Raw genomic sequence first — 11,234 nt, 5'->3', positions numbered from 1 at the left:
TGTAAGATTTACGTCGAAAATGTTTTCTTGAGTTCAACATATTCTTTGCTTGTTTAATTTTTCGAAGATGTTAAATACAAAGTCATGTATTCTCATACCGAAAAAATATGATTCTTTCTCACAGGAACCTGGCACACTTTAGAATAAAAAAAAAAAACTATCTTATTACTATCTTGTCAGTGGAAATAATCCTTGTACATGTTCTTTTTTTTACTGTTTAAAGAATAAACCGACAGTCGCATTCTGATTGGGCTCAAAGATCTAGAATAACACAAGAGTTATCCCTCTTCCTTCTACGGGTCGTTTGGCGGCCTAAATTTATAATGCATGTTTGGTGAAGAAAGTGAAAGGGAGTCAATATAAAACCATTATGTAAATCACATCAACTGTTAAATTTGAAGTCGTGAAGTTACATTTTGGTGTGTACATGCATATGTAACTATGCATTGTACAGTTCAATCCATCAAAACGTGGTTAATTAGTCCGTGTACAACATGTTTTATACTTACATGTATGTCAAATACTTATATATATATCATAGCTCCTTTATGGTGCTTTTTCTCTATATATTCGATACTGGAAATAGCAGACGTACATGTAACTACTACATAGTTATAAACGATTTTTTAATAGAAAACATTTAAGAATCTAAATGACCTTCTTTTGAGTAAGTTTTATATAAAATATGACCATGAATGATGCCAATATCTTTTGTGGCCAATAAAGAGAAGCTGAAAGGTCTTCTATCACTAAAAGTAAGTTAATACGAAGTAATTTAATTTATTGGTGACCATCTCCTTGATTAACGTAAAATGGTGCTTTTATATATCGAAATTATAAAACTTAACACAAGTTCCATAGAAGTATACTATAGCATTGAATGATTTATTTTTGACGTCGTCGTGTCAATAACTGCCGTCAGGTGAGAGACAAATTGAATAACGCGCGTTAGCGCGTTATGATAATTTGTTTGCTCACCTGACGGCAGTTATTAACACGACGACGTCAAAAATAAATCATTTAATGCTTATATTTACATTCCCTTACTGAAGAAATCAATTGTTTACTTAAATAAATCGATATAAAGTGCAGATCACGGAGGGAGTGAGTAAGTAACAGCAAGAACAGCTGTTTTGCAAAACCGGTTCAAACTGGTTTTCACATAGACTGTTGAGATGTGATCGACGAGCATGAAAATATAATCCATGATAAATAACTCTTGAAATGTTGTTTTTAACAATAAAGTCAACTTTTTTGTTGAATAATTATAAAACATGGTGTTTTGACAACATTCATGCAATGTTTTTTTAACAGATAACATAGGAATCACTGTTTGAGAACTACTTATGTAAATTACTCGTAAATTCATACGCAGTGAATAGGTGTTGCATTTAGAGGCATTTAAACATCACGGAATTTAATGGAAAAACACAGTAGAATGTAAATATATGTATATGTATTTCATTCTTTAACATGTCTCATATATTATACGCATCTTCCAATTAGATATTTCAGTTCAGTGAGTACTAGTGGACTTCTTGGCAAAGTGCACGTGAACATGCGCTATTGTTCAATCGTCAACTTCTAATACAAGTATTATATTCACATGGCCAGTTAGCATATTCATAGTCTGTCTATCACATTAGAACCATTTTAACAAGAGCTTGGACTTTGGGTAGTTGTGTCAAACAGCAATATGACGTAGGCCTGTCTATTTCACTGCTGGCCACTCAGCCATGGCTCTTTGAAATCACAAGATTGAGCTAAGACTACGCAATCGGTGCATATTTCACTTGATACTGTGTCATTTTTAACTTGTTTTGACGCCAGAAATAGATAGCTACGTCCAACCGAAAGTCCAAGGTCTTGATAAAATGGTTCTAAGTAATTCATCAGTTTGGTGATCATATCGTAAGTTGATACAAAAAATAGTATGTATAATTATATATACATAAGAATAATCAGACAAATATTCATGAAATTGCACGTCTGCTCATGACCTCATCAATTGGCGCTAATTAATATTCTATCGGCTGCTTGATTCATAGGTAAAGGGAAAAAATCTGAATGAAATATCTCTGATTGATGGGCCATATGAATTATGATTATGAGCTAGTGATCAGTCTGTTCCCTTCCCACGATGTCTGCAATGTCTGCTTGGTTTGGCCCACAATAATTTACATTGTCTGCTGCAAAAAAGTGGGATAGAATCGCCTTTTTTAAAACAATTTCACAGGTGTTTTATTAGAATTTCATCATTTTATGACGTAAGAAAATGTACGTAATTCTATATAAATGCTACTGCATATAGGTAATTTTTACAATGAATTTGCTATTTTGTTGGATAAAAAAAAAATTCACCTTCGTCAAAAACAAATCACCTACTAGTATAAGACAAAACAAAAGATTAATTTGGGAATCTCATAAATAACAGAAAAGGGCAAAACGATCTTATTTGTAATGATGATTCATTACTTATGGAAATTTTAATCCCTCAACTTTCTATTTTTTCCTTTCAAAAAATCTTGAAAATGGCAATATCTAATCAGTTCTATAAAGACATGCAAATGGCGTCACTTTCTAGAAATAAAATATAGATTCATTAATTAATCAATTAACATGTAGGTTTTATTAATTAAGAATATATTCCAAAAATATGGCATTTTACCGAACTGAACTCGTGGTGTCATTTCTAAATGAACGGCCTCGTCTTGTCATGGAGTTTATCTAAGTCTGAAAATATCGCTTTAATGTATTGAAAATCATGCATATACTAGTTTAGTAACCAATCTAATTACGTCATTTTTTAATACATGTACAACTGTACAATCGTACAATGTATAATGTTTGAATTCAAGATAAATGCACGGATCCAGAAAAAATATTTCGGGGGGGGGGGGGGGGGGGGCGAAACCGAGGGATATTTAGGTTTGCAGGGGAGGAGGGGGTATATTTTTAGTAATCTTACTCTGTAAATTCAAGAAACTTGAATTTCTCAAGAGGATGGTTACTTGATCCGAAAATGCCTCGGGATCAGGTTTAAAAAAATCGCCAAATGCTAATTTAGAGACATTTCGACATCAAGTAAAACTATCAAACTTTTAAAATATACAGACAAACTGAAAGTGGCAATGACAGCGAAGACAAAAAATTTAAGACAAAGGTTCCACACAATATTCTGTAACATCAGGTAAAAACATCGCATACAGGTACTCAAGCTACATGTATTATATGCAGCTATAATACGAAAAATTCGACATTACTGGCAGGTAACAAAATCACATAAAAAAAATTAACTAAAGAGAAAACTATAAGGCGTTTTGCATGTGAACAGCTAAGAGGTGATTGGACATCATGTAGAATTATCGAATCTAAAATCCAATTAAAGGATAATTTGACGGCGAGTAAAATCATTGAATATATCCAAAATATTAAAGTTAACAGACAATTTGACAAAATCGAGACACCTTCACACTATAGGTAAAATCGTCGATTTCATTGGTTATAGACACACGAGACGTTCCTCAATTTTAGATAATTTTCCATGAAAGCTAGATTATTCCTTATTAATTTGCACTTAAACCAGGTAATGCCCTAAATTTACCAAGCTGCATGTATATTTGAATTTTTTTTATAATAGCATACACAGTTCAATTGGAAGGCTATAATGAAGATCATAATATATAATTTCCATTGAAACTATTTGTCCAAATAGAACAATATCATACACGTATAACATGGAATATAATGATAGAATCACATTTTGGAAATCTTCACATTGTTGGGAATGGAATTTCTTTTTCAAATAATGAAATGGTCGCGTCTGACCTAAGAAAATGGTTTGAATGAAAAAATCTAAAAGAATCAACAATTTCAAAAGGCAAGACACTTTAGTATAAGTTTAGTAATCAAATTTAAACAGCAAAGAGCAGCTATTATATATTTATGTTTAAGGATCACGCTCTTCTAACAAGAGAGACAACTCTTATTGGGGGTAAATTATCACTCTTCCTTTTAAAAAATGTCCAATTAAACAAACAAAAGAGGTTGTTTTTGTCAAATTTGTTTTCAAGGATATACTTTATGTGTTCAATTGAAAAAAAAATGTTTGGAAAAGTATATTGAATTTAATGAGAAGATTTATCATCTAGAGAAGAGTAAAATACTGACACAATTAAAGTTTCGTTAATGATTTATACTACGCAGTACGTCCAATGCTTTGAATTTTTTTCTACTTTTTATTTTTCCTGTGTTGTAGAACTTAAGAAACCATAGTTACATTGCTTTGGGTGGAAAACCTATAGTAAGAAGAAAACGTATGTCAGTATATTTTCCTATTCGCAACGGATTGTGAAATTAGCACAATGCACAACTTGCTTTACCAACGATCATCGTTTATGCAAGCGAACGATATTTTCTGTCAAAGTGCAAAACAACACCTACATCATCATCAGTCATCAATCATTTTCATATCGATTTCCATTTATCTTTGACAACTCGAGTTTTCACTGTAATCTTCAATATTGCAGTGTACAGGGAATTTACCTCTAGGCTTCCAAAGCTCGATCAGACATTTTTTCGAAGGTAAAACAAAAATGTCAATTTGCTGTTCTCATCATTTTAATGGGAGCCTGTTGACAAATCATCAAAATGTGTTTTGGACCTTAACAAGACTGACAACCTTGTTTCGTTTGATTTTATTGTCTTTGTACAAAGCCCATTATGGGAATAAAACAAGGTCTTCCTTAAGTCGTACACGAGATAATTCGTTTAGAACACGCATTACGTTTATCAAAACAAACCTAGGGGAAAAAGACAAAACACGATTTTAAAGGTACTTCTTGATGAAAAGTTCCAAATATAGACAAACAATATTCGAGAAGAAAATAAAACAACGTTTATTCTGCCTTTATATTATATAATTAGCCGCAACTGTTCGCATTCGAATAACTATTATATGTGACCGAATTAATTCACACGAGGGTTCACATGTTTTCTCGAGATTTCGACTCAAAAATATAATATGCTTCTTTGGGGATTTTTAAAAATAAATATTTTGTCATTTATCATGTCGTTAATGTCGTTTATTAAAAACAGATAACAATAAAGTAATTTGACAACCGTGTCAGTTTGTTTGATTTTATTGCCTTTGAACTTTACAGTTGGAGATAGATGCATCAGTTCACTTGAATCATCATAAAAAGATTTGATCCTTCGAAATATTTGACAGGTTTTCATATCCCGATTTTGTCCAAGGGCAGTATGTCCATCCAATTTCTGAGAGAACTAAAAAAATCGAAGTAAATAATTATCTTTGACTTTTATTTACAAAAATTTATAGCACAAAAGTAATTCAGCTAGACACTGGCTCTTTGTTTGAATTTCTACGTTTAAAAAAAAAACCACCACAATCATATTCCAGAAAATTAGATATTAATATATTTCCAATCTTCCAGGTCTAAAAGAATTCATTCGTTTTCCAGTCTCCCGTTTCTTGATATGGAATAGACAAGAATTTAATACCGCTGATTATAAATTCAGAAAGGCACATTACTGTCATGGGTTATTAATAAGACAAGAGCTGACATGGCGACGCGGGGCTCAACGAACCACCGGTGTCGAGGCATTTCGTAGCCTCCAGTTATTCCGGACTAAAATAACGAAAAATGCAAATGATCAGTCTCCAATTAAAGATCTCTCCGTTTACATTGGTATTTTTATGAATGGTGGTGTAGAATTTACTTGTTTATAGTTCCCGTAATCCAGACATGGTTATCAAGATCGAGGGCTTTAGATATAAATTTACGTTTTTAATTAGTTTCTTAAAATTTAAAACGGACGTGAAATCATTCCATGAATAAATTGTGTATCTATTCATTGTTTACAATAAAGATGATTTTAATTAAATCACGTCTTTTAATTTCTTTTAAGTTCATATTCTAGGACATTAGTACTTTTCTTTTCTTGGACTTTCTGCGTTCTTAAACATACAGTTTATTTAAGTATACAATTTGTAACGTCTAATATTTCGAATTCCAGCTCATTTAATTGATAGTGTTTACCTAATTAAATGCCTTTTTCGCAATCAATTTAGACACAGTGGCACAGTGGCAACCTAACTCTCTCTCTCTCTCTCTCTCTCTTTCTCTCTGTGGAAAGAGAGAGAGAGAGAGAGAGAGAGAGAGAGAGAGAGAGAGAGAGAGAGAGAGAGAGAGAGAGAGTTTCTTTTTATATTGAAAGTAAAAGAAACAAACCTATAGACTTTTCAACAAAAACCCTAGCTGCAGATCTGTAGCTCTCTGGTTGAAAAAATTCGGATAGACAAACCAGAGAGCTACAGTTCCAAGCGTTGTAAAAACCTCCGATTTACGCCGCCGTTTTTGTGTCGCTCGCTTCGGGAATTATATCCGACTTTAAAAGCATTCAACCGCCTAAAAAATTGGATTTATTAATTAAACATATAGTTTACCCTAACTCTGCTAACTTTGTTTTCCTTTCAATGGTTCACAACGGTCATCCTTCGCCTTGGAATGTCATCGTTTTAAAAAACTCGCCTTATGACAACCATGTTTACCTAGTAGCGAGATCTCGGGTGCGTCGATTTACCCAAATGGACCCAAATTCAAGCGGAAAACAATTATAATAAAATCCTCATAATTTAGGGAAATTTGGAAAAATAAAAGCTGAAGGTCCATAACAATAATTAAAATAACTTTAAAAAGTTGTTTTATTTTTATATAATACATATATTTATATTATTTGAATATACATGTAATTACATACATTATATACTTTTACAAATCGAGATAAAATGCTCATCTTTATTTTTCAAAAACAATTTTTTAAGATATACTGAAATAATTTTAATTATTGTTTTGGACCTTCGGCTTTTATTTTTCCAAATTTCCCTAAATTATGAGGATTTTATTATAATTGTTTTCCGCTTGAATCGCCATTTGGGTTGCCATTTGGGTCTTTATTTTTCTTAATAACGGCTAACAACCCCATGAAATGACTAAAACAAGTGATAATATTAGTAATAAGGATTTTATTATAATTGTTTTCCACTTTAATCGCCATTTGGGTCCATTTCGGTAAATCGACGCACCCGAGATCTCGCTACTAGGTAAACATGGTTGTCATAAGGCGAGTTTTTTAAAACGATGACATTCCAAGGCGAAGGATGGCCGTTGTGAACCATTGAAAGGAAAACAAAGTTAGCAGAGTTAGGGTAAACTATATGTTTAATTAATAAATCCAATTTTTTAGGCGGTTGAATGCTTTTAAAGTCGGATATAATTCCCGAAGCGAGCGACACAAAAACGGCGGCGTAAATCGGAGGTTTTTACAACGCTTGGAACTGTAGCTCTCTGGTTTGTCTATCCGAATTTTTTCAACCAGAGAGCTACAGATCTGCAGCTACAAAAACCCACACAAAAAACCCTCTTCAAAAACTTGTCAAAAATTCTTATCAGTTACAATTAGGTTGATAATCGACTTATACAAATTTATTTACTTACGTTTCCTTTTCAGCTTCTAAATGCACTTTCTAGTATAGATGTCAATGTGAACACAAAACTTTTATTTATTCATTTTTTTTTTTTGGGGGGGGGGGGGATGGGGTTAAAAATACTGTTTCAAACATGATCCACTCAGGTTAGTCATTACATTACCTATAAATTAATTATATCAGCCATCTGATAAAACAACGCACTGGTGTTGTTTTGTGTTGCGCAATAAATTTTAAAATGTTTCCGTTTAAACCTTAAAAACTGTTAAGTGTAAACTTATTAATTATATATTTAACCATCAATGTACATGCATGCCTATTGCATTCATCACGTATTCAACATTTCCTTTATTGTTTAAATGATATTATGTAGCTCATAGCTACAAGACCTTGTGGCTTATAATACATGAATAGAGAAATGAAGAAAAAAATAACATTTTTGAGAACTGTCGGGAAAACAAAAAGTGAAATTATGCAATTATGAGCATAATGTCACACAATGTGAAAAATCAAACAAATATGTAACCGTAAAAATTCCCACCGATGTCGATTTCCTCTTTTATAATTCCTAGCGACGTCGCCGTACGTCAGAGCATTACCGGACGTTATTCTTTTGAAGCCTGTGATAACATCCTCATTCGTTTGTCGCCAGATGTCCTCCCATTACTTCCGGGATTGGAGAGTGATTAAAACGTGCATTGAATTCTCATAGTCTCCTCGACGCCTCCATGGTAGTAATCAAAGTGCGTTTCAGTCGCTTTGTTGCAATTCTGACGCGTCGCTCGCTTGCTGGCATGATCCATAATTATTTATTCATAAAGCTATAAACCGTAATTTTAATTATTAATAAGGAAGATGGCATTCGTGGCATGAATTATTTTAACAAAAACTTTATTTCAGAATAGTACAATTAGTTAAATAGTAAGACAAAATTTTCAATTGATAACTAGTTATTTGCAAGTATAGTTACATGTCCCTTTTCCTCACATACCTGACATTTCAAACAATAATATTTTTAAATAAGAGACTAAATACTTAATAAATCCTTTATAAAGGCTTAACATTAATATTGATTTAAATTAATTCTGAATTCATTTTTATTTTAAAAAACCCGAAAAATTGAATAATGTTCCTGGTCTGTGTCGGGACAGAAGGATGTTTAATCAGAAATGATGTTTATCATCGTAATCAGTATTCTTTTGTGTTGAATTGTCATTAAATTTTGTCATAAAAACGTTTAAATGAAAATAATTACTAGTAATTTAGCCATACACATAGCAACAATTGAGGAACGAAAGAAAAAGGTATGGGGAATTCGGAGTCTGCATGAAAAGGAAGTACATGTAAATACGGATTTTTTGCTTTTATTTTATTTTTTTTTTATTTTTTCCCCATTCATTCTGTATGTAATTGTAAAATACCAGAAATTTAAGCATTTTTCAGAAAAAAGTCGTTATCGCTAGTTTTTGAACTAATATCGAATTTCTAAGCACGCTTCATAATGTCTGATTGGTAAAGAAAGTTTGTCCAAAACATCACAGTCTCACTGTCATTCAAGTGCATGACTCAAGATAGTGCTACAATTCAAATGAATACTGCACGGAGCAACATCATTTGTATTCGTGGGGGACAATTTTCGTTAAATATGTACCATTTTCCCCGTGTTCACGTAAATTCGTGGATTCACTTTTTACATCTATGAATAATTAATAAAGATTCATAAGTCGTTGAGGATTTAAATATCTTTGTCAAGGGAAAACCACGAAATAATTCACGTAAATTGAGCAACCATGCACGCATTTCATTTTGAATTATATGACGAGGTGGCCGAGTGGTTAAGGCGATGGACTGCTAATCCATTGGGGTCTCCCCGCGTGGGTTCGAATCCCATCCTCGTCGTGTATTTTTTTTTTCATTTCATTTCGTTACAGAAAAATTGAAGATTGAAGTCTGCGCTTCACCATATAGAGTTCTTTTACGTAGTACTTGATGCCATACGCAAATTCTTGGATTTATTCGGTGGAGCTCTGGATTTTTTCGCTTGTCGGAAAGGGCAGAAATATTGCATTGCTTCTTTGCTGTAAGGGTAATCTGTTCCTAACTTTGAAATAGAACAAACTGAGACCTGTATTAAATTTTGTATTCAATTTTCAGAATTTAGAACATTATATAAAACCAAAAAAACAACAACCCTCTGTTTGCATGCATTACTAGTATTTCAATTCAAATACTATGACTATTTAATTTTTCTGTTCATTAGCACTTCGGTGCCTTTCAAAATATAATACATATAATGATAATTGCATAGGCGTCGGAACCGGGGGCCTGGGGAGGGGGGCTACCCCCCCCCCCACACTTTTTTGGGCAAAGTTAGACATAACCATGAGGCACAACGCAGCCATCCTCTCCCACTTTTTCTTGCAGCAAAGATAATTGTTCTTAAAATTACCTTAAAAAGATGGAAATATTGAGAAGTTTGAGTCATAGGTATACTAGCCCTCCCCCCCCCCCCCGGATTAGGATTTTCATGATTTTGGGATTTAAGCGGGTTTTTTTTGCTTGTCAAGATTTCTGAGGATTAGTCTAGTCCCCCCCCCCCACACTTTCAATTTGCTTCCGACGCCACTGAATTGGCGCTTATGTTAAAAATTGAAGAGATAAATTATATAGAGGTAATGTAAAATTAATGTCTATGCACATATTGTCCAAAAGTTTTATTTGTTAGTCTATGTGTACAGTTGTTGGCGGCGTTTTACTTAATGCATTTTAAGAAATGTAGACAGTCGATTGTGTTTAAATGATTATCATAATGCAAATTCTTCTACAAATAATTCACAAATGCATTACATCAATGCCATCTCATTGATGAATTGTCTTTTTTTTGACAACAGCTCAGAATCCAGTCAACAGATTGCACGTGGTTGCTAGTTGCACGTGCATGCATATACCGGTATGCAATTCATCTTAATATATCCATAAAAAAATTGCATTGTCTCTGACCCATCATCACCTTCGGCTTGACACAGAAATACTATTCCTACTTTTTATGTGAAGTTTTTTGATAGCGATTAGCGGCATGCTTCGCAGCAACAAAGTAAAAAAAAATGTTCATTAATGATTATACATAAAAGAAAAAAAATGTAGCTGTTGTAATAACCTTTTTGATAAGGCATGCGTTGCATTCATTATAAAGACCCTCCCCCTGACTAATCAGAAGTTATAATCAAGCAACTTCAAAATGCATCTTGAAGCCGTTCTTCTCGACCTCCTACCAGTTAATTAACTTTGATAATTGACTTAGAATTCCACCTTATCCTATTTATTCTTGCACGAAAAGTGCATTCACTTCAACTCGAATTCGCCACAAGCATGAGAGATATAGGATCAAATAGGATGATAACGTACTTGACAAAAAAACCCAAGTCCTATAGTATAAATATACGTTAAAGTAATTGCATGAACTCAAGGATAAAAAGATAAAAATTAACGAATTTGCAGTTCGTGGTTGAACGGTTGAAGAATTCAAAGCTTTATACATGTACGTAGATCGTGTGACACTAAAAATAAAAATATGAATGGATGGGTGAGTGTAGATAACAACTTTTGGTGTTAGCTAGAGACTTTTGGTGTCAGTTAGCCTTTTGGTGTCAACTAGAGACTTTTTGTGTCATGCAGCTAGCTGTTTGCTGTCTGCTAGCTTTTTGTGTCAGCTAGAGACTTTTGG

At 33.1% G+C, this 11,234-nt stretch overlaps 1 non-coding gene across 1 annotated transcript; it reads left to right on the top strand.

Annotated features, from left to right (window-relative positions):
- The first annotated feature begins 9,327 nt into the window (after nt 1–9,327).
- Trnas-gcu (transfer RNA serine (anticodon GCU)) lies at nt 9,328–9,409 on the top strand. Its single transcript has one exon. It is a non-coding gene; the product is annotated as a tRNA-Ser (tRNA).
- The last annotated feature ends 1,825 nt before the right edge of the window (nt 9,410–11,234 follow it).

Source organism: Crassostrea angulata, chromosome 9 (assembly GCF_025612915.1).
Source record: "Crassostrea angulata isolate pt1a10 chromosome 9, ASM2561291v2, whole genome shotgun sequence".
Lineage (NCBI taxonomy): Eukaryota > Metazoa > Mollusca > Bivalvia > Ostreida > Ostreidae > Magallana > Magallana angulata.
The sequence above is the reverse complement of the archived record's forward strand: the minus strand, read 5'-3'. Positions and strand labels throughout refer to the sequence as shown.